Source organism: Podarcis vaucheri (assembly GCF_965113315.1).
Source record: "Podarcis vaucheri genome assembly, chromosome: 15".
Classification (NCBI taxonomy): Eukaryota; Metazoa; Chordata; class Lepidosauria; order Squamata; family Lacertidae; genus Podarcis; species Podarcis vaucheri.
Window position 1 is genome coordinate 11124711 of NC_138753.1, and position 19084 is coordinate 11143794.

At 45.4% G+C, this 19084-nt stretch overlaps 1 protein-coding gene across 6 annotated transcripts in view; it reads right to left on the reverse strand.

Annotated features, from left to right (window-relative positions):
- The window catches only part of AUTS2 (activator of transcription and developmental regulator AUTS2), a 679139-nt gene that overhangs the window by 339758 nt on the left and 320297 nt on the right, over positions 1-19084 (reverse strand). The window lies entirely within an intron of this gene.

Consider the following 19084-nt stretch of genomic DNA (forward strand, 5'->3'; position numbering starts at 1 on the left):
TCCTTAATTACTTGAGGGATATCTTGAGTGAATCTGCAAAATTAATTTCGTGTCCTGTTTCTTTCATGTGTTGGAAAAGAGAGGAAGTTTTGTGTTGGAAAAGAGAGGAATTAATTTTGCAGATTCCAAATTGCTCTTTAACATGGAACATCACCACAAGAGAATAATCATGGAAGCCATCGAGATAGAGAAACACCCTCACAACATGAACAAGCGTGACGACACGTCCCGCCTGCCAGACATCTGGAAATTAGCCCTCCCCACAAAAACCGACACCAGAACCAGAGGCACACAGAACGCCGTCACCAATCAACCACACCAGACCCAAACCCATACCCTCTCCACAGACATATTACAGACTCCATCCAGTAGCCAAACTATAGTGGCACCTCCGGATGCTGCATCCCCCTGCAATCCCTACACAGATCTGGCTGGCACAAAGCACAAAACCACAGCTCGCCCCTATACACGAAGCCAAGCCAGAGCACAACTAAATGCAGCACAGCCATCTTCTCAGAAAAACTCTTCACAAGCTCAAGAGGTCAAGACACGAAAGCTTTAGCAACTAATCTACACTTAATGACCCACCCAGTGGTATTCAGAATATCACTCATGAAATCACTCAAGATATCCCTCAAGTAATTAAGGAACAAAAGAAGAAAAGGCACACTAATCTAGGAACTTCCTCTCTGCCCAGAACGTTGGAGGCTATACACCACACCCCTCAACAGTATTTATAGGAACTCAAACACCAGATTCTGCTCTGTTCCAGTAACAAGAAGCCGAAAGCACCAGCCTGAAGATGACGAGTGAGACCTCGTCGAAACGTCGCACAGACACCCCGACTCTTACACGGGAAGACACCCGAAGACACCAAAACCTGCATATATATATATATATATATATATATAGTTATTTTAAAGGTATTCTTCACCCAACACTGAAAAGGACCACAAAGATGGTGCCAGGTAAACTTTCCACGGAAAGCTATTCCACAACCAAGGTGCCACTACTCAAAAGGCCCTCTTGCTGGTGCCATCCTGTCTCACATTGTTATGTGGAGTCAACTGGAACAGGTAAGTCCACAAGAGCGAAGTGGGTTTTTATATTGTATCTAACAGCACAATCCTAGCCACATCTGCTCAGAAGTAACTTCTGTTAAATGCAAATGAGCTCACTACTAAGTAAGTGGGGTTAGGAGTATTGCAGAACTGTCTACCCTGTAAATTAGTTTTTGGAAAATGCAGTATGCAAAAATGGAGATATATATATATATATATATATGCTTTCGTAGATTTTCACGGGTACAGGAATGCAGGTTTTGGTGTCTTCGGGTGTCTTCCCGTGTAAGAGTCGGGGTGTCTGGGCGACGTTTCGACGAGGTCTCACTCGTCATCTTCAGGCTGGTGCTTTCGGCTTCTTGTTACTGGAACAAGAAGCCGAAAGCACCAGCCTGAAGATGACGAGTGAGACCTCGTCGAAACGTCGCACAGACACCCCGACTCTTACACGGGAAGACACCCGAAGACACCAAAACCTGCATATATATATATATATACACACACACACATACATGCTGCATAAACAATACGAAGACGACTCAAGGACAGTTGATGCTCTGAGCAGTAGGAGGAGCAGGAAGAGCTTGAGCTGTCTCAAGGAAACCAGAAGGTTAAGTGTCTGAGCACACTTGCAGTCCCTGGAAAGCATGTTATTTGAATCGCATTCCTTTGGAAACTCTTGAGCCTGCCGCTTCTGATGCACATCACTGAGGCAGCCTGAGGCGCGAGAGCAGCAAACAAGCGCAACATGGAATCCTTGCTAAATGCAACCGTTTAAATAATAGAACCACTTTTGAAATCCATTTCGAAGAAAGGAAGCTGGGGGTGGGCACACAAGCATCACTTGCAGGGTGGTTTTCACATTGTCTTGCTTCTTCGTCATTTCTTTTGTTCCGATCCCGTTTTTCTGCATTGTTTTTTCTAGCACACATCGCAGAATCAAAGAACCGGATGCTCTCAGAGTTGTATTGGACAGACTCCCTCTCTGCTCACTTTCTTGCTCCACACTGCACAATTATCATCATTACGAGATGAAGTGTGGGGGAAAACCTCTTTGAACCCAGCCCCTCGTGCATGTCCCCATTGCTTTTTCCTGCAGCCTCTTGGGAGGGGCCTACTCCATGGAAGATCAGGACCCTGAACTGCACAGAGAGCTTCCTTGAGTATAGTATGCCACTCACAGCAGCCACTCAGTCGTGAGTCTTTAACCCCAGACAACTCCTTTCCCCCAGGCCTCACCTTTTCACCGCCACTACTAGGCCTCTCTTTCCTCCCTGTTCCTTCCCACCTCGTGAAGGATCTGATCCAGTGAGGTGCTTGCCAATGACTTCCTTTGCATTCAGGGAAACTCTGGTGAAGGAGCAGAACCATGCAGAATCAGATCCTCTTAACAGCTGTTAAGTAAGTGGGAGAAGGCCACTTCCGCCTTAAGGAGGAGGTGGGGTTGCAGGCTTCTTGGCCCCTTCACATGTGTGGGGGGGGAGGCCAACACTGCATGACTGGTCACCCCCTGGCCGGCCAATCGGGTTGGTCTGGGGTGTGTGGCCTGCCCCATAAAGGCAGGACGCAGCTGGGGATCTCCCTCTTTTGCCACCTTCCATCTGCTTCGGTTTTCCCACCTTCCCGCCCTTTAAAGTTTTCTTTCATTGACCTTGCTATGGACCCCGGTTGGTCACCATTGAGGGGCCTGGTAGGAATTTTCCCACTTGGCAAATTGGCACCAGCCACTTGGTTTCCGCCTACCTTGTAGCAAATCTTCACAACTTTCTGGGTGTTGGTGGTTAGGCATTGGAATAGATCTGTATATGGAAAGAGGGGAGGTAGCGCCATCACCTGCCCCAAATATTGAAGGATAGTCCATTAAAGCATTCTGGGGGGCATGGCCCTGTCCAAAGCCTAGGGACCTCCTAGTTGATGTGCATCAGCAGGACTCCCCCTACTGGTGGTTAACCCTTCCCAGTTTTCCAGCAGAAGAGCTGAAGTCAGATATAGTTGGTTAGGTCCAATGCCTAAGCCAATACTGCTCATCACCTGTAACCAATAAAGTTGTGGCCTTTTTTAGCCCATTAACTTTAATAATTGTGTCACGTGTCATTATTTCTACCTGGAGGGGTTGGGAACTCGCCGCACAATCTGATCCTTTGCGACTGGAGTGCTCCCCTTCCAGAAGCACCAGCTTCAGGAGAAGAATGGGGGGCTGGTGGCATGCGGTGTGTGACGTTTGTGCATGATATCAGGGCGTTGGAGGATCTGGGGCGGAGCTGAACATGGTAGCAGTGTGGCAGGAGGGCGGCTTCAATGACCCTGGCTCCTCCTCCTGCCACCACCTGGACCTGCTTCCCGCATCCTTCCTCTCCACAGCAGCAGGGCGAGAAGGAGATGGCCTGGGGCTGCGCTCAGCTCTGTGCTTGGCCTCATCTGCCACTTTTGGACAGGGGGGAGCTGGCCCTCTCCTAAATTTTTTTTTGGGGGGGGTCCTAGGAGATGGTCTCCTGACCCCTCCTGACCTTTTCTAAATCCCATTTTGACTGTAAAATAGCATTCAAACCCCATTGGAAAAAAGCAAAAAACAAAACAAAAACCCTAGCCCCACCCTCAAATTATTTTAGGGATGGATCTGGTTTGGGGGTGGCAATGACAGTGAATCCTTGTGAGCTAAAGGCCACAGAGCATGGCCACAGGGTGGATTTGGTGGAAATGGGTATCCATGCACAGCCCTGGTATAAACATGTTACAAGCAAATCAGAACGAAAGTTCATTGTCACCCCACAGACAAAACAGGATGGACACTCAATAAAGCCTAGATCAGGGGTCAGCAAACTTTTTCAGCAGGGGGGCGGTCCACTGTCCCTCAGACCTATTGGGGGGCTGGACTATATTTTGGGGGGAAATGGACGAATTTGTTTGCCCCACAAATAACCCAGAGATGCATTTTAAATAAAAGCATACATTCTACTCATGTAAAAACATGCTGATTCCCAGACCACCCGCAGGCTGGATTTAGAAGGTGATTGGGCCGGATCCGGCCCCCGGGCCTTAGTTTGCCTACCCATGGCCTAGATTGACCCTTGCTGGGGCTCTTGCTTGAACAGTGGTTGAAAGCTTGTATTCCTTTAGTCAGAGGATGGGACCAGAGTGCCCAGCAGTACAGTGGTACCTCGGGTTACAGACGCTTCAGGTTCCAGACTCTGCTAACCCAGAAATATTACCTCAGGTTAAGAACTTTGCTTCAGGATAAGAACAGAAATTGCGGTGTGGCGGCAGCAGGAGGCCCCATTAGCTAAAGTGGTACCTCAGGTTAAGAACAGTTTCAGGTTAAGAACGGACCTGCGGAACGAATTATGTTCTTAACCTGAAGTACCACTGTATAATGTAAAGTATTGATTTTTGCTATCCCTTCATTGCAAAATGCTTTGAGTTTAGAGCTTATGGGGAAGTAGCATATTTTTGGGGCTCAGGAACCTACTCTAAGTAGTCCTGTGCCAATGAGATGAAATGGGACGTAAATGAAATAAATGCAAATAGTCCAAATGCAAGCAAGCCCATGCATCAACAAGTCATGAAACCAGAACAACAATCCAGAAAGATTGTGTACATTGAATGGGCTGCTGTGCTGCTTGTCGCCTAACACAATTAATCACCACCAAAGAGGAGGGGGAGAGAAGAGAGAGGATTCACTGTAGCTTTAAATCCAGTGTGACACCCCTGTTGCCAGCAACAGATGCCTCCAACTCTTTTATTTTATTTTATTGGTGCTTTAATGCAGAATTTCTTATGGGACCATATCACCTAATTAGAGGGATTGATAACTGCACTGCTCCATAATGAGGCCAATACATTTCAAAGTCATTAAAGATAACTAAGGCAATAAGTCTGTGTTTAAGCAACGCTTCCTTGGAATTTGTGAGTCCGGGGTGGGGGGCGAGGAAGTGAGAAAGAAAAAGCAATCTTTACCTATTCAACTGTAAATGCTAGGTTATTGGAATCTTTAAAACAGGCAGCATGTAGAAAATTGCATGGCCAAATCTCCTTTTTCCCAGTTAATGAAGAATTAAGACTCCCATTTACCATATTAGAAGGTTCATCAGAGGCCTCTCCTTTCCGTAGCGGCTGTTTGACAGCAGTGTCAATTTAGCTGAGCCCAAATGCAGAAGTGCATGACAGTACATCATTCATAACTGTCACATCTATTTAGTGCTCTCATTGTCACAGCATTAACGAAATTCAAGCCCTGTTTGGTGGGGGTGGGGTTGCAAGTTTCCTACGAAGTTTACACACTCGAGTGCCAAGTGACATGAGCTAGATCAGGCACAGGCAAACTCCAGCCCTCCGGATGTTTTGGAATTACAATTCCCATCATCCCTAGCTAACAGGACCAGTGGTCGGGGATGATGGGAATTGTAGTCTCAAAACATCTGGAGGGCTGGACTTTGCCTGTGCCTGAGCTACATCTAAGGTTTTCAAACTGGATTCTGATGGACCTTCAATATCTTCAGAGATATTTATGTATGTTCCAGCTAGAAATGAGAGAGCTCAAAAAATGCTCTCCCCATTTTAACTCAGAATTGATCTGAGCATTTTACCACCCAAACTGGAAAACTCCAGATCAATTTTCTGACCCCCAAACCCATCCCTGCACCTGGTCCACAGGGTCCCAGGGAAGGATGGAGCCATGATCAGGTTGGGAGAGCTGGGGAACAACTGTGGCAGAAGCATGTAGGCACATCCTGCAAGGAGGGAGCATAAAAGGGCTGTTTTAAGTCTCTTCTGCTCCTTGTTCTGACTCTTTGCAGCTTGCCAGCACCCACCCAACCTTTTTCTGTTGCAGGACAGAAGATATTATAGCAAAATATTGAGCTTCTGTATTTGAAACTCTCTAATGGAGGGTGGATCACTGCCTTGCCGTGGCGAAGGGGCTTGAATAACTCAGAGAAGCTATGAGCTATGAACTATGCCGAGCAGGGCACCCAAGATGGACAGGTCATAGTGGAGAGTTTTGACCAAACGTGATCCACCTGGAGCAGGACCAGCAAGCCACTCCAGTATCTCTGCCAAGAAAACTCCATGGACAAAGTGGAAGACAGGAGTGCCTGGCGTGCTCTGGTCCATGGGGTCATGAAGAGTCGGACACGACTAAACGACTAAACAACAACAACAAGAACAACAACAATGGAGGATGTGAGGAGTCTGAAATGCAATGCAAATGAAACATTTTCTCCTACCCCTTTGTTTCTTGCTCCCCCTGCCCACAAATCTGCCTGGAGTTTCCTTTTTCTGAAAATATCAGATAAGGACAATCTAGATGAGAGCATGGAGGAGCCTTTAAAGGTAATGGGCTATTTCAGTTGACTGCACCCCTCCATCACTGCACAATGTCCTAGAACTCTACATTGGAGGCAGTGGGGGAAATTAAAATAGTAGCTAGACTCAGTTGCCCTGACTTTGTGTCATAGATGAAGAGGCTTTTGTTTGTGGGAAGGGGAAAGGAAGCATTGTCCAATGGGGTCAAATTACTGACAGAAACAATACCAGAGGGGTGTGTGTGTGTGTGTGTGTGTGTAAACCGCCATTAACTTCTGCACACTTCAGAAAACTTCAAGAACTCAAATAGATTGCCTGACCCCCTGGTAAGTTCCACTACAACGTACAAGCATAAATTGTTTGCCTCAAGCTGGGTGAAATATACATTCAAATTCAGACTCTTGAAGGAAATTATTAAGTAGAGCTATATTAGCTTTCTCTGAAGCTTTCTCGTTTTCTGTATTGCCACTATATAGACCAATTATGTTACCTTTCCATGCTGAGAAGTGATTGTTCTGCTAACACAGATCTGGTAAAAAAAAACACACCAAAAAACATATAAAGCACCACTGCTTGAACCTTAGGGGATTTTTCTTGTGTTATTTTTTAGTGTGCGTGTGTCTGCGTGCATGTGTAAAAGCTGCTCCCTTGCTACTTCCATCAAATGGAAAACATCTTCCATTAATCTAAATGCAAAATTTGTTTCAGCCATCAGAAAAATAAATATAAAAAAGCAACTTGAAAAATGTTAAGCAAAAAGCAATAAACTTTTTTTTTATGCTCCTTAGACCACTAATGCTTTGGAGTTCTCATATTCATTTTGGAGAAATGAGCATTTTATGGTTCACAGAGGAATCGCTACATGAATAATATCTGAGATTATAATGCATCGAGCAAGAGGGGTAGATTAAGTTTATGTAAACTATTTAATCAGACGTGAAATTCTCTCTAGAGAATAAAAGTGTAGGGGGTGTCTCTGGCCTTATTTAAGTTTCAGAAAATGCATTGATGTACTTTGTGAACATAAGATGCTGCTTTAATCTGAGTCAGACCATTTGTCCATGTAGCCCAAGTCCCACCAACCCTGACCATCGACCATGCTGAGTGCAATAGTGATGGCCACCACTTCAGATGGGAAGGGCTATAGCTCAGTGGTAGAGCATCTGTTTTGCATGCAATAGCTCCAGGTAGAACTGGGAAAGATTTCTGCCTGAAACCCTGGAGAACATCTGCCAGTCGGTGCTATCAATACTGAGGTAGATGGACCAATGGTCTTCCAGTGTTCCAGGAATGGCTTTAAAAGAGGATTAGCCAAAGTCATGGAAGATGGGGCTATTGGTGACTTCCAGCCATTGTAGCTAGCTATGTTCTCCCTCCACTGCTAATTACAGGTGAGAAGAGTGTTGTTGCACTCAAGCTTCTGGTTGCAGACTTCTCATGGGCTTCTGGTTGGTTGTTCTGGTTGAAGAGGATGCTGGGCTAGATGGACTTTGGCTTGATCCAGCAGGGCTCTGATCTCAGGGAGATGAGAACTGGACAGCAGCTTCATCTGGAAACCCACAAGTTACCCATCCCTGAGCTGGCAGCATCTCTACAAGGACTCAGGTAGAGGCCGTTCCTTGCCCTGCTACCTGATTAACTGCTTAGATGGACTATTCATTGACTTGCATGGGGATACAAAAATGGTTGCAGTCCAGGAATGTGATGTGTGCTGGAAAAGGGTCCTTGCTCTGTGAGCAGGGGTACAGTTGGTGGGGGAGAAGGGTTCTTCTCTATATATTTTTCCTCCCTGGAACTCAAGAAGCCCAGATCCCTTCTTTGCTTTCAGAGACTGGCAGGATGCTGATGAGTGCGCACTGGTGGCAGGAGGCCTGGAGTCTGACTCAGGAGAGGGGGGCAGTGGTTTGGGGGGCCCTGTACCAACCAGGTGGCAAGAATCAGAGGCAAGGGGAGCTTCAGAGCTGGAGGGTGGAGCATAGTATGGGTCAGAAGAGGACGAGGAAGAGGCAGGTCAAGCAAGTGAAGGGCCAGGTGTTTCCCCATCTTTTCCTTCACCACTATACCTCAGAACCAGGAGGGGATTGAAAAGGGATGAGCAGAGGAAGTTTCCACACAGGCACAGTCTCCAGCTACATGTATGCAGCCCATTGGGGGAAGGTATATAAACCGGTGGAGGGGAGTGGCCCCCTGTTGCTGCAACCGCTCCATAGAGTGCAAACCTAGGAATAGCTGCCTAGCTGAAAAGATTGGTATGTGTAGAGCTGTAGATTGGTATTCAGAGTTGTAGAAGCCACTGGAAGTGTTGTATTTGACAATAAACACTTAACTATCTGCTGTGTGCAGATATTTTTCTTTGGCTGAGAAGTGCCATGACATTTGGTGGCACCCCACTGCTGTATAGAAACACCAATACCATTTCATCGGGCTCTGGGGCCTATCCTACTGATTCTTTACTCCTGGTTTTGTTACATCTTACTGTTCTGTTTCATGACATATCTTGGTTATAACGTTTTGCATCCTTTTGTTCTCTTCTCCGTATACATTATACATGGTAGCTGTCCTGAATGTTCTTTAGAATGGAAAGTGTGTGAGAGAAACACAATGACACTTCATCGCATGATAAACGTCCTGAAAATCCACTCCACAATGAGTGATGGCTGGTGCCTATTGGGACTGGTAGAGAGGAAGACAAGGAGGCCAACAGCAGAGGGAGCTAGAGGCAGCAGCAAGCAGAGCCAACTAATTCCAGGTCTGCCCCCATCATCTTTCCTGCTGAGTTTTACCAAGGCAACACTGAGATTAAGGAGGAGACAGCCAGGGTCATTTCCTGAGCTGGTTGTTAATAAGAATGTAGTAGTAGTAGTAGTAGAAGAAGAGTTTGGATTTGATATCCCACTTTATCACTACCCAAAGGAGTCTCAAAGCAGCTAACGTTCTCCTTTCCCTTCCTCCCCCACAACAAACACTCTGTGAGGTGAGTGGGGCTGAGAGACTTCAGAGAAGTGTGACTGGCCCAAGGTCACCCAGCAGCTGCATGCGGTGGTGCGGGGAATCGAACCCAGTTCACAAGATTGTGAGTCCACTGCTCTTACCCACTACACCACACAGGCAGGTAGAGGATGGCTGGGGCAAAATGAGGTTGCTGGGGCAGTGCCCATTTGCCTAAGGGCTACTCTGCATTTCTGAGGTTCCAGTTAGCCAGTTAAAACCGACATTTTTTAAAAAATCAAACTCTAGATGGGCTTATGGGCATGGATATGACTAATATGCAGAAAACTGGGACAGAGCAATGGGAGCTCACCCCGTCGTGGGGATGGGAACTTGGCACTTATCCACCATTTGAATGGGTAGAATAAAGGCCCTGAGGAGGCTCGGCAGAGTAATGGGCATAGGCTTCAAGCAAGATCCCTGGGAACCAAGACCATCTTCAGAAAGCTTAGCCTACGTAACATTTGAGAGCATCTAGGAACAGAGGAAATTGCCTTATTTTGAGTCAGACCATTGATCCATCTTGTTCAGTATTATCTGTTCTGAATGGCATCAGGTCCCCACAGGTTCAGGCAGGAAACATTTCTGAAATATACTCGGAGTCCTGTAGTGATTTCATGCTCTTTATTGCAGCTTGTAAAACAGTGATTGGATTGCCCCCCAAACCTCAGGCTTTTATATACATTATTTACACAATGAGTCCCGTCTGATTGGCTGATTCTGCTTCCCTCCTGGAGCCTGATTGGTCTTTTCCTGCAGGCCAATCAGCTGTTGCATTCTACAATCCTACCAGCCTAATAGGCTGATTAACTTCCTCCTGGAGCCTGATTGGTCTTTTCCTGCAAGCCAATCAGTTGTTGCATTCTAGGATCCTACTTGCCTATTGTTCTAGGATCCAAGCTTAGTACATAACAGTTTCCTAGCCCTACCTGGAAATGCCGAGGATTGAACCTGCGACCTTTTGCACAAAAAGGAGATGCTCTGCCGCTGAGCTATGGTCCTTCAGCACTCCTTCCCCCACCCGCAGTTCCTAAATATTCAAAAACAGGCCACCCAAGACGACATCTGCCACAGCACAATCTGAATAAACCGTAACTCATTATTCTGACAAGTTCCTGGCTTGGCGCAGAGCAAGGGGAGACCTGGCATGAAGGATGATGAGACAAAGATTGGGTGTAACAGACAATGGGAAATGAAAGGGAGGCATCGATGTCAAAGGAGCACACATGGCTTCTCCTCAGTGGACTTGCCAGATCCTTGATGCAGTAATGAGTTATACAAGGATGCCAATAACTGGCTGTCAGTTCAATTGCACATCACTAGAATATGAGATCAATTGGCAGAAGGATCTGATGAGCACTGTGCTTAGGTGTAGGCAAAGGAGTCTGCAGTGATAGTAGCTGCATGCAAGCTCGGCTCATTGGCTCAGACAACAGGGCTGTGTTTTAAGTTGCTCTGCAAGCTCCAACAGAATGCAACAGTGAGTTGCTAACAAGTATTCACCCACGGAGGGATGTGGGTAGTGCTGTGGGTTAAACCACAGAGCCTAGGACTTGCCGATCAGAAGGTCAGCAGAAGGTGAGCTCCCGTTGCTCAGGTCCCTGCTCCTGCCAACCTAGCAGTTCGAAAGCACGTCAAAGTGCAAATAGATAAATAGGTACCACTCCAGCGGGAAGGTAAACGGCATTTCCGTGTGCTGCTCTGGTTCGCCAGAAGCGGCTTAGTCATGCTGGCCACATGACCCGGAAGCTGTACGCCAGCTCCCTCGGCCAAAAAAGTGAGATGAGCGCTGCAACCCCAGAGTCGGTCACGACTGGACTTAATGGTCAGGGGTCCCTTTACCTTACCTTTATTCACCCATGGAAGCATGCAGCACCTATATTTCAACAGCTGCACTGGCTTCTGGTTCACAGAATCACAGACTCATAGAGTTGGAAAGGAGTCATTGAGTTCAGGCCCCTGCAATGCAGGAATCACAGCTAGAGAATCCCTGGCAGATGGCCATCTGGCCTCTGTTTTAAACCTCAAAGGAAGGAGAGTCCACCACCTTCTGAGGTAGCCTATTCCACTGCCTGATAGCTCTTACCATTGGAAAGTTCTTCATAATGGTTAGCCAGAATCTGCTTTCCGGACATTTGAATTGATTGGTTCTGGTGTGGCCTCTGAAATTGCAGAAAAGAAGCTTGCTACATCTTCCATGTAAAGCCTTTCATATATTTGAAGATGGCTCTCAAGTCACTTCTCAGTCTTCTCCTCTTCAGGCCAAACATAACCAATCCCTCAACCATTGCTCATAAACAACTCCCTCATAATCATTGCTTGGTTTCTAGATCCTTGATCATCTTGGTTTCCCTCTTCTGCACGCATTCTAGCTTGTCAGTATCCTTCTTAAGTTTCCCCTCAGCTCCAGCCACTGTAACAAATGGTCAGGGAAAATGGGAGTTGTAAGGCAACAACATTTGCTGAGCTACAGGGCTCCTATCCCTCTTTCAAATGACCCCATTCATCTCTGCTTTGGGGGCCTGCTATCTACCTTTGGTTTGAGAGTATTGTGCCCTATTTTCTATTGCCCTGGGACTGTCAAGTGAAGGGTTAGTAAGAAATCTCAGAAATCAATAAATAAAACAAGGACATACATATGGGCCCAACCTCTGTGGTGTCATGTGACAGTCTGTAAAACTTCTCAGTATTTATTTATTTTCAAGTGTGTATAAGGGCTCCCTACCCAAAAATAGTTGTTGTTGTTTAGTCGTTTAGTCGTGTCCGACTCTTCGTGACCCCATGGACCAGAGCACGCCAGGCACTTCTGTCCTCCACTGCCTCCCGCAAAAATAGAGCTATTTGCAAAAGTAAACATTCTGATTTGTTACATATGCAATTTTGCATATGGAAGCTCTTCTGGATAAATTTTTGGAATAATCCTAGTTGGGATTGACAAATATGCCAGTTTTAGTTTCTCTTTTTTACAATCTTCAATTCAGTTCTCCATATTTAGGAAGCAATTTGAATTAAAGAAGAAGAAAACCCCTCATTAAAATTTGTGATGATTTTAGAGTGTTTTTTCAAAGTAAACACACATGTTTTATGTGGTGTTTTGACTAACAGCCACATTTTTGAAAGCTCTTTCCCTTAACATAATTTATTTTTGTATCTTATTTTCAAAGCTTTCCCCTAAATTATGCATTATTATTATTTTTTACACGTTGGTTGATTGAAGAACTGCACTGCAAAATTCGGACAAGTGTGAATTTTGAAGGCTAGCTGCATTTTGGTTGGTGCAATGGTTCTTAATGTATGAATTAGGTAGTCTCACATTAAAATGTGGACAAATTCAAATTATTTCCCCCCATCTCTAATTGCCAGCATCAGTGCAACTCCATGGAAGCCACACAGCTTGCAGTTAAGCTGGAGGTGCTGTGAGCTTTCAGTGGAACTACAATTTGAAATCGTTAGTATGCAAACATACTTTTTTTTTAATAAAAAAAACCCACCGTAAAATACATTATTTTCAGTGACGTTCACAGCTTGCTCAGATTTGCTTTCCATCTCCAGCCCTTTTGTCCGCCTGAAGCTCTACATCTTTCGTTCTGCCCTCTCCCAACCCTGGCCCTTGTTAGCGCTCACCGTTAACCACGGCATCAATGTTGTCAAACAATTTTGCGGTGACACCCTGTCTCAGGCAATGTTAGGCCATCGTCAACAAGCGCCGGGTAACCAGGGCTGACAACGTATTACAGTCCTGCCATAACCAATCACTGTCTCACCCAAGGAAAAATGGCAGCTAAATTATAGGAGCGAATGCAACAGCGTATGGATTAAATTGCCAGAACAACTTGCTAAACAAAAATGGGGCAATAAACAGAGAGGGGATTTCTGAGGGAAAAACAGCATCTCTGCCTTTTAAAATGGGGTAGGATATTAAGGGCTTCTTTCAAATCCATCCACATGCCCCTTGGATGCTGTGTTGTGAAATAATATTCTACGAATATGGTTTAGTTAGGGATACAACATTTGATCTGCTACTCACCTTCACATGCAAACATCAAATGCAAACATCTTGAAATAATGCATGCAGTCCTTCTTCTTTTTTTCTAAAAAAATGTTTAGGGGTACTCTCATTTTGACTCAAGAAAATCACCATTTTATAGTTCAAATCGGGGGAAATAAATACAGTAAATGGACGAAAGTACAAAGATTCACAAAATGTTTAGGGGTATGCATACCCCTGTGTCCCTAAATGCATGCAATTATACTGCTAAGATCATGCTAGCATCAGTGCCTCCTCTTCCTCCTCCTCCCTCCTCCTCCTCCCTCCTCCCTCTTCCTCACTATTAATTATTTTCATTTATGAATCACCTCTTATGAAACATCTCAAATCAATTTATCAATACAATAAAAAACATATACAAAACGATTGCATATCACACACACACACACACACACACACACACACAATTTAAACCAAGTGCAGAAAGAAAACAAATTCAAATAAAATCAGATACTGACTGCGTACAGTGGTACCTTGAGTTACAAATGCCTCAGGTTACAAACTCCGCTAATCTGGAATAATTACCTCGAGTTGAGAACTTTGCCCCAGAATGAGAACGGAAATCGTGTGCCGGCGGCGCATTGGCAGCAAGAGGCCCCATTAGCAGAAGTACACCTCTAGTTAAGAACAGTTTCAGGTTAAGAACGGACCTCTGGAACGAATGAAGTTCGTAACCAGAGGTACCACTGTATTAGGATTCTTCTTTCTCCTCCTCCTCCTCCTCTACCACCACCACCACTGTGGGTAAATCAATTTATTTTATATCCATTTCACTTGCACATGTGTTGTCCCATAAGACCATCCTGTTTCTTTATTCAAATCTGTGTTCACAGGTAAATGCATATCGAAATGATCAAATCCCTCAAGCATCCCTATCCATCATCCACAGGCACACCACTAATTTAGGGACCAAGAGGTTGACACACACTCCCCTGCTAACTTCTTGCCTTTACATATTTCTAAGAAGCCCAAAACAAGCATTTCAAGTCAAAACACAAGCTGGTCAGCGTCGAGTCAACCCTTTTTAAAAGAACTATGACTCCGCCTAGCGACTGGCCAAAATTGGTCAAGCTACAAAGCAGGGTCAATTCGTATTTCCTTTTCTTCATTCTGTCTTTTGTGTAGTGGCGGCGGGTTTTAAGCTTTCCAACCAGGCCTCTACCAATGCACACAAAGCCACTTCCGAGCTTGGGAGGAGGTGGGGTTGCGGGCTTCATGCCCACCCCACGTGCGCTGGGGCTGTCCCCAGCCCCCGCGAGAACTAGGGAATCCTTGGCCGCATCATCCACCCAGCCAGCCAATCGGCTGGCTGGGGGGGGGGGAGGCGTGGCTTGCCCTATTTAGGACTGGCTGAGACTCCCTCCTCTTTTCGCCATGCCAGCCAGCTGATTAGTTCGTATCCAGTGGTTTGTTTTCGAGGTTTGCTTTTCAGTTTGTAGGTCTGCTTTGTTAACGTTTTGCCTTAGGTTGTTTTGCAGGTCGCTTCCATCCTTAGCTGAGAGCATTGTTTGTTGTCCTGTGTCTTTATTTCTTCCTGGGGGAGGTGGGAACACACCACGCAAGGACCCTTCTGAGCTGCCCTAGCCATCCGCCAGAATCAAAGAGAATGCAGGAGGCAGAGTGCATTTATTTGACCTGCACCAGAACCAGGGGTGACCCCCTGAACCAGTTAGGAAGACAGCTTGCCGCAGTTTTTAGCACCTCCACTGGCGGGGAACGCAGCTGTCGTCAAACTGGCATCTGTTTAGGGCTACCCCGAGTCACCCTGTGACTTACTGTAACAACTACATGGTGAGTTCCAGCACCTTAAAATAAAAAAAACCACAGCTTGTCTATAAAATCTGTGTATCCAAGGAGAATCAGAATGGATTCCACACCTAAGAACTTAAGGCAATCCTGCAGGATCAGGCCAGTGACCTATCTAGTCCAGCATCCATCTCACACTGTGGCCAAGCAGATGTCTGTGCCCAGTTCCATTAGCTTCTGCCCAGTTTAAGTAATATTTATTGGCTAAATGTGAGGTAACCCTTACCCTCTCGGATGTCAATAAAAAGGAGTATTCTAATTAGAAGACAGGGAGAGGGAGGTAGGAAAAGGCGCCTGCTACTCCTGGCCGTAGACGATTCAGTGCGGCTGCGGTTTATTAACCTAACATACTGCAAATCTAATTAAAAGTCAAATACACAAAACCCTCATCAAATTCCAAATGTTCTTTACAGAAACATCAAGGAGGAAAGGAGCGTACAGGGGACAATACCTCCAAGGTAATCAGAATTCATCTTTAGGGACTCGTACCTTATTACTCTCAGCTCATTATCAGTACTCTGCATAGTAAAGCAACGCCAAGAGATTGCATCATTAGCTTTTTCCAACACCATCCATTACCACACAACGTGAGATGCTAAAACAAAGAAGCCAGTCCATACATATAGAAAAAGCGGGGGGGGGGGAGAGATTGGATTTCTCTTCCTGTTTATTTATTGCAGGCATGTCCAAAGTCTGGTTCGGGGGCCTAATCCGGCCTGCCGGTCAGTTTGATCTGGTCTCTGTGGCAGTTTATTTACTGGGGTAAAATCCTAAAAATACCTCAACAACTTCAAAAAAAAAGGTTAACAACTTTGGTCGGCCCTCACGGCCCTTCACTTCATCAAATCTGGCCCTCTTTGAAAAAAGTTTGGGCACCACTGATTTATTGGAAGAAGAGGAAAATATTCTTTAATAGTATACATGAATACACCTGCCAACAATGTTGAAACTGGCCTTTGAAGTTTGGGCTTGCAGGAATCTAGCTACGCAATAAGGTCCTACTCTGGTCAATCTACCTCAGAGAAAAAAATGATAGTATAGATCAGGGACATCCAACTCCCAATAGACTGCAAGCTACTCACAGTATTTAAAAAAAATGGCAGTGATCTACCCATTGTCGTTGGATGGATCAAAGTTGTTGTTTTTAGGATGCCAGAGTTATGGAGCTCTTTGGGGAAAGGCAAAGTTGTTGAGCTTTTTTGGGGGGTGGAGGAGATCACTGGGGGGGGGACAGAGATTCTACCAGGATCTACCAAGAACACCCCATGATCTACCTGTTGGACATGTATGGTATAGATTATCTAGGGAAATTGTCAAAACTAGATCTAGGAGCACTCCTAAACTACAAACCAGATCCTTCAGGGATATGTGCTGCTCCCTCCCCATACTGAAAAGATAAATCATCCACAGAACTTCCATTTTGGTGGGCTTGAGCTTCAGTTTCTTGTCCCTTATCCAGCCCATTACTGAATCTGAGCACTCTCAGCTCCTCTGCCACCTCAGCTGACTCCTTGTGGAGCTGCCACTGGGTCCTGCCCTGTTGACATGGCCTTTTTAGTGGTGGCTCCATGTTTGCAGAATGTCCTCCCTGTCATTATTTACTTTCATTTGCAAAATAAAAATATACGCATTTATATGGCTGAAAGATGCTATTCCCAACTACCTGTAAATCACTGGCTAAGAGAAGGTGGCTGTTTATAACTATTCCTACAATATTTTTTAAAAAATATATTGCTGTTGATGTGTTCACCCTGAACTAATTTGGAAGGGCTGGATATAGACAGAAGAAAGAAGAATTAGCAGCACTCTGAAGGTCCACCTCCCCAGGAACTTTATGTGGATGTTGAAAAGCATGGGGCATGAGATGGAACCCTGTGTAATAAAAGGGGGAGCCCGTTGCCTAAAAGGCTCAGGGGTGCACAGTAATTGCCACCTATTGAGAGATGAACCCCATTTTGTTTGTGTTTGTGTTGTGTGGCATCAACTTTGCATGCAGGAGGTCCCAGGTGCAGACGCTCTGCCTGAAAACTTGGAGAGCCAACATCAGTGACCGTAGACAGTACTGAGCTAGATGAATTATGGGTCTAACTCAGTGTAAGGCAGCTCCCCATCTCTCTCTCTCTCTCTCTCTCTCTCTCTCTCTCTCTCTCTCTCTCTCTGTGTGTGTGTGTGTGTGTTATAGATATTGGGGAAACTCTAGAAATTTATAAATGTAGGGATTTTGGTTATTTGTGATATGAAGGGAGAATGTAAGCCGCAAAGGAATTCCTGGACTAGCTTGTGCAAAACAACTTGTCAGAGCTATGGCTATCAGAAGAACAACTAAGGGACATTAACAATACAAGAAAACTCCCTCCCCCTTGCCCCAGAGACTGGGAATTTGGAAGGTTGCCAGGGTTACTGCTGAAGACAGGGGCACCAAGGGTTGCTGGGAGGAACAAGGAGGAGAGCCGAGATCCATTTTGGGCAGACAGGTAGAAGGATGCCTCTTGAAATGGCCATGCCATGAGATTTGGACTCCCTGCATGCAGACTGAAGCTGTAAATAGGGGAATAAACCATATTTCTTAAAGCATGGAAAACCTCTGCCACATCTTTAGTTCTCCAAAGGAGCACAGATCCTGCTTGGGTGCCTGGGACCCCATGGGCTCTTGCCTCCACTCAGCAGAGAGAGGGGCAAGCACATGATTTTTGTAACAGTATGTACATACAGTGGTACCTCGGGTTACATATGCTTCAGGTTACAGACTCCGCTAACCAAGAAATAGTACCTCGGGTTAAGAACTTCACTTCAGGATGAGAACAGAAATTGTGCTCTTGTGGCACGGCAGTAGGAGGCCCCATTAGCTAAAGTGGTGCTTCAGGTTAAGAACAGTTTCAGGTTAAGAATGGACCTTCAGAAAGAATTAAGTATTTAACCCAAGGTACCACTGTACAGAGGTGACTTGAGAATGGAGATCCTACAAGGAGAGCCACAACAATGACGCAGAATGAAAGACAAGGCACCAAATGTTGGTGTTGTGCAGGGTGCCATTGAAGTTTGAGGTTCCAAGGTCGGCCACTGGTACACGTGCATGTTTATGTGTACATGTATGTACATGTGAGTGTGAGTGTGCATAGCCATGATGTTCTGGAAGGCACCGCCGCATATCTAACCATTCGACTCCAGGACTTTCTGCAAAGAAAGGACTGCCCCTCTGCATGCATTCCAGTTGTTTTGTTACCAAATTGTTGCTAGGGGTGCACTTTGGGGGCCTCTTGCTTTAATTTATGCAATTGCTTAAAATATTTTGTTAGGGCTGAGTGAGACCATCTGTGCGAGGAGGAAAAGATGCCTAAGGGTATCATCAGCAGAAACAGTAATGCTGAATGCATGGAAGGGAAATTGTCTACTTAAGAGTTTGCATCCACCGCTGTGACCTTTCAAACACACAGTCATTTCCATATATTGCCCACCTCGAAAGAAAGAAAGAAAGAAAGAAAGAAAGAAAGAAAGAAAGAAAGAAAGAAAGGATAAAGAGAAATGCAGGATGTTTCTCCTAATCCAAACACAGTAGCACCATGTTTTAAATTGTTGTTGTACAGAAGGACCAAAATGCTTCATGTTAAGCTTGTCAAGGATCATAATCCTATAGGCCATATGCAAGCCAACCCTTTAACCTCTTTGCTCAGAATCAGCTGACCTTTCATGGAGGTCAAGAAGACAGCCTGAAGCTGCTAGCTGAAGTCTGGAAATGGAAGAGGACTAAGTTGGGACAAGGTAGAGACCTAAAGCAGAGACATCACCTTGCCAACAAAGGTCCGTATAGTTAAAGCTATGGTTTTCCCAGTAGTGATGTATGGAAGTGAGAGCTGGACCATAAAGAAGGCTGATCGCTGAA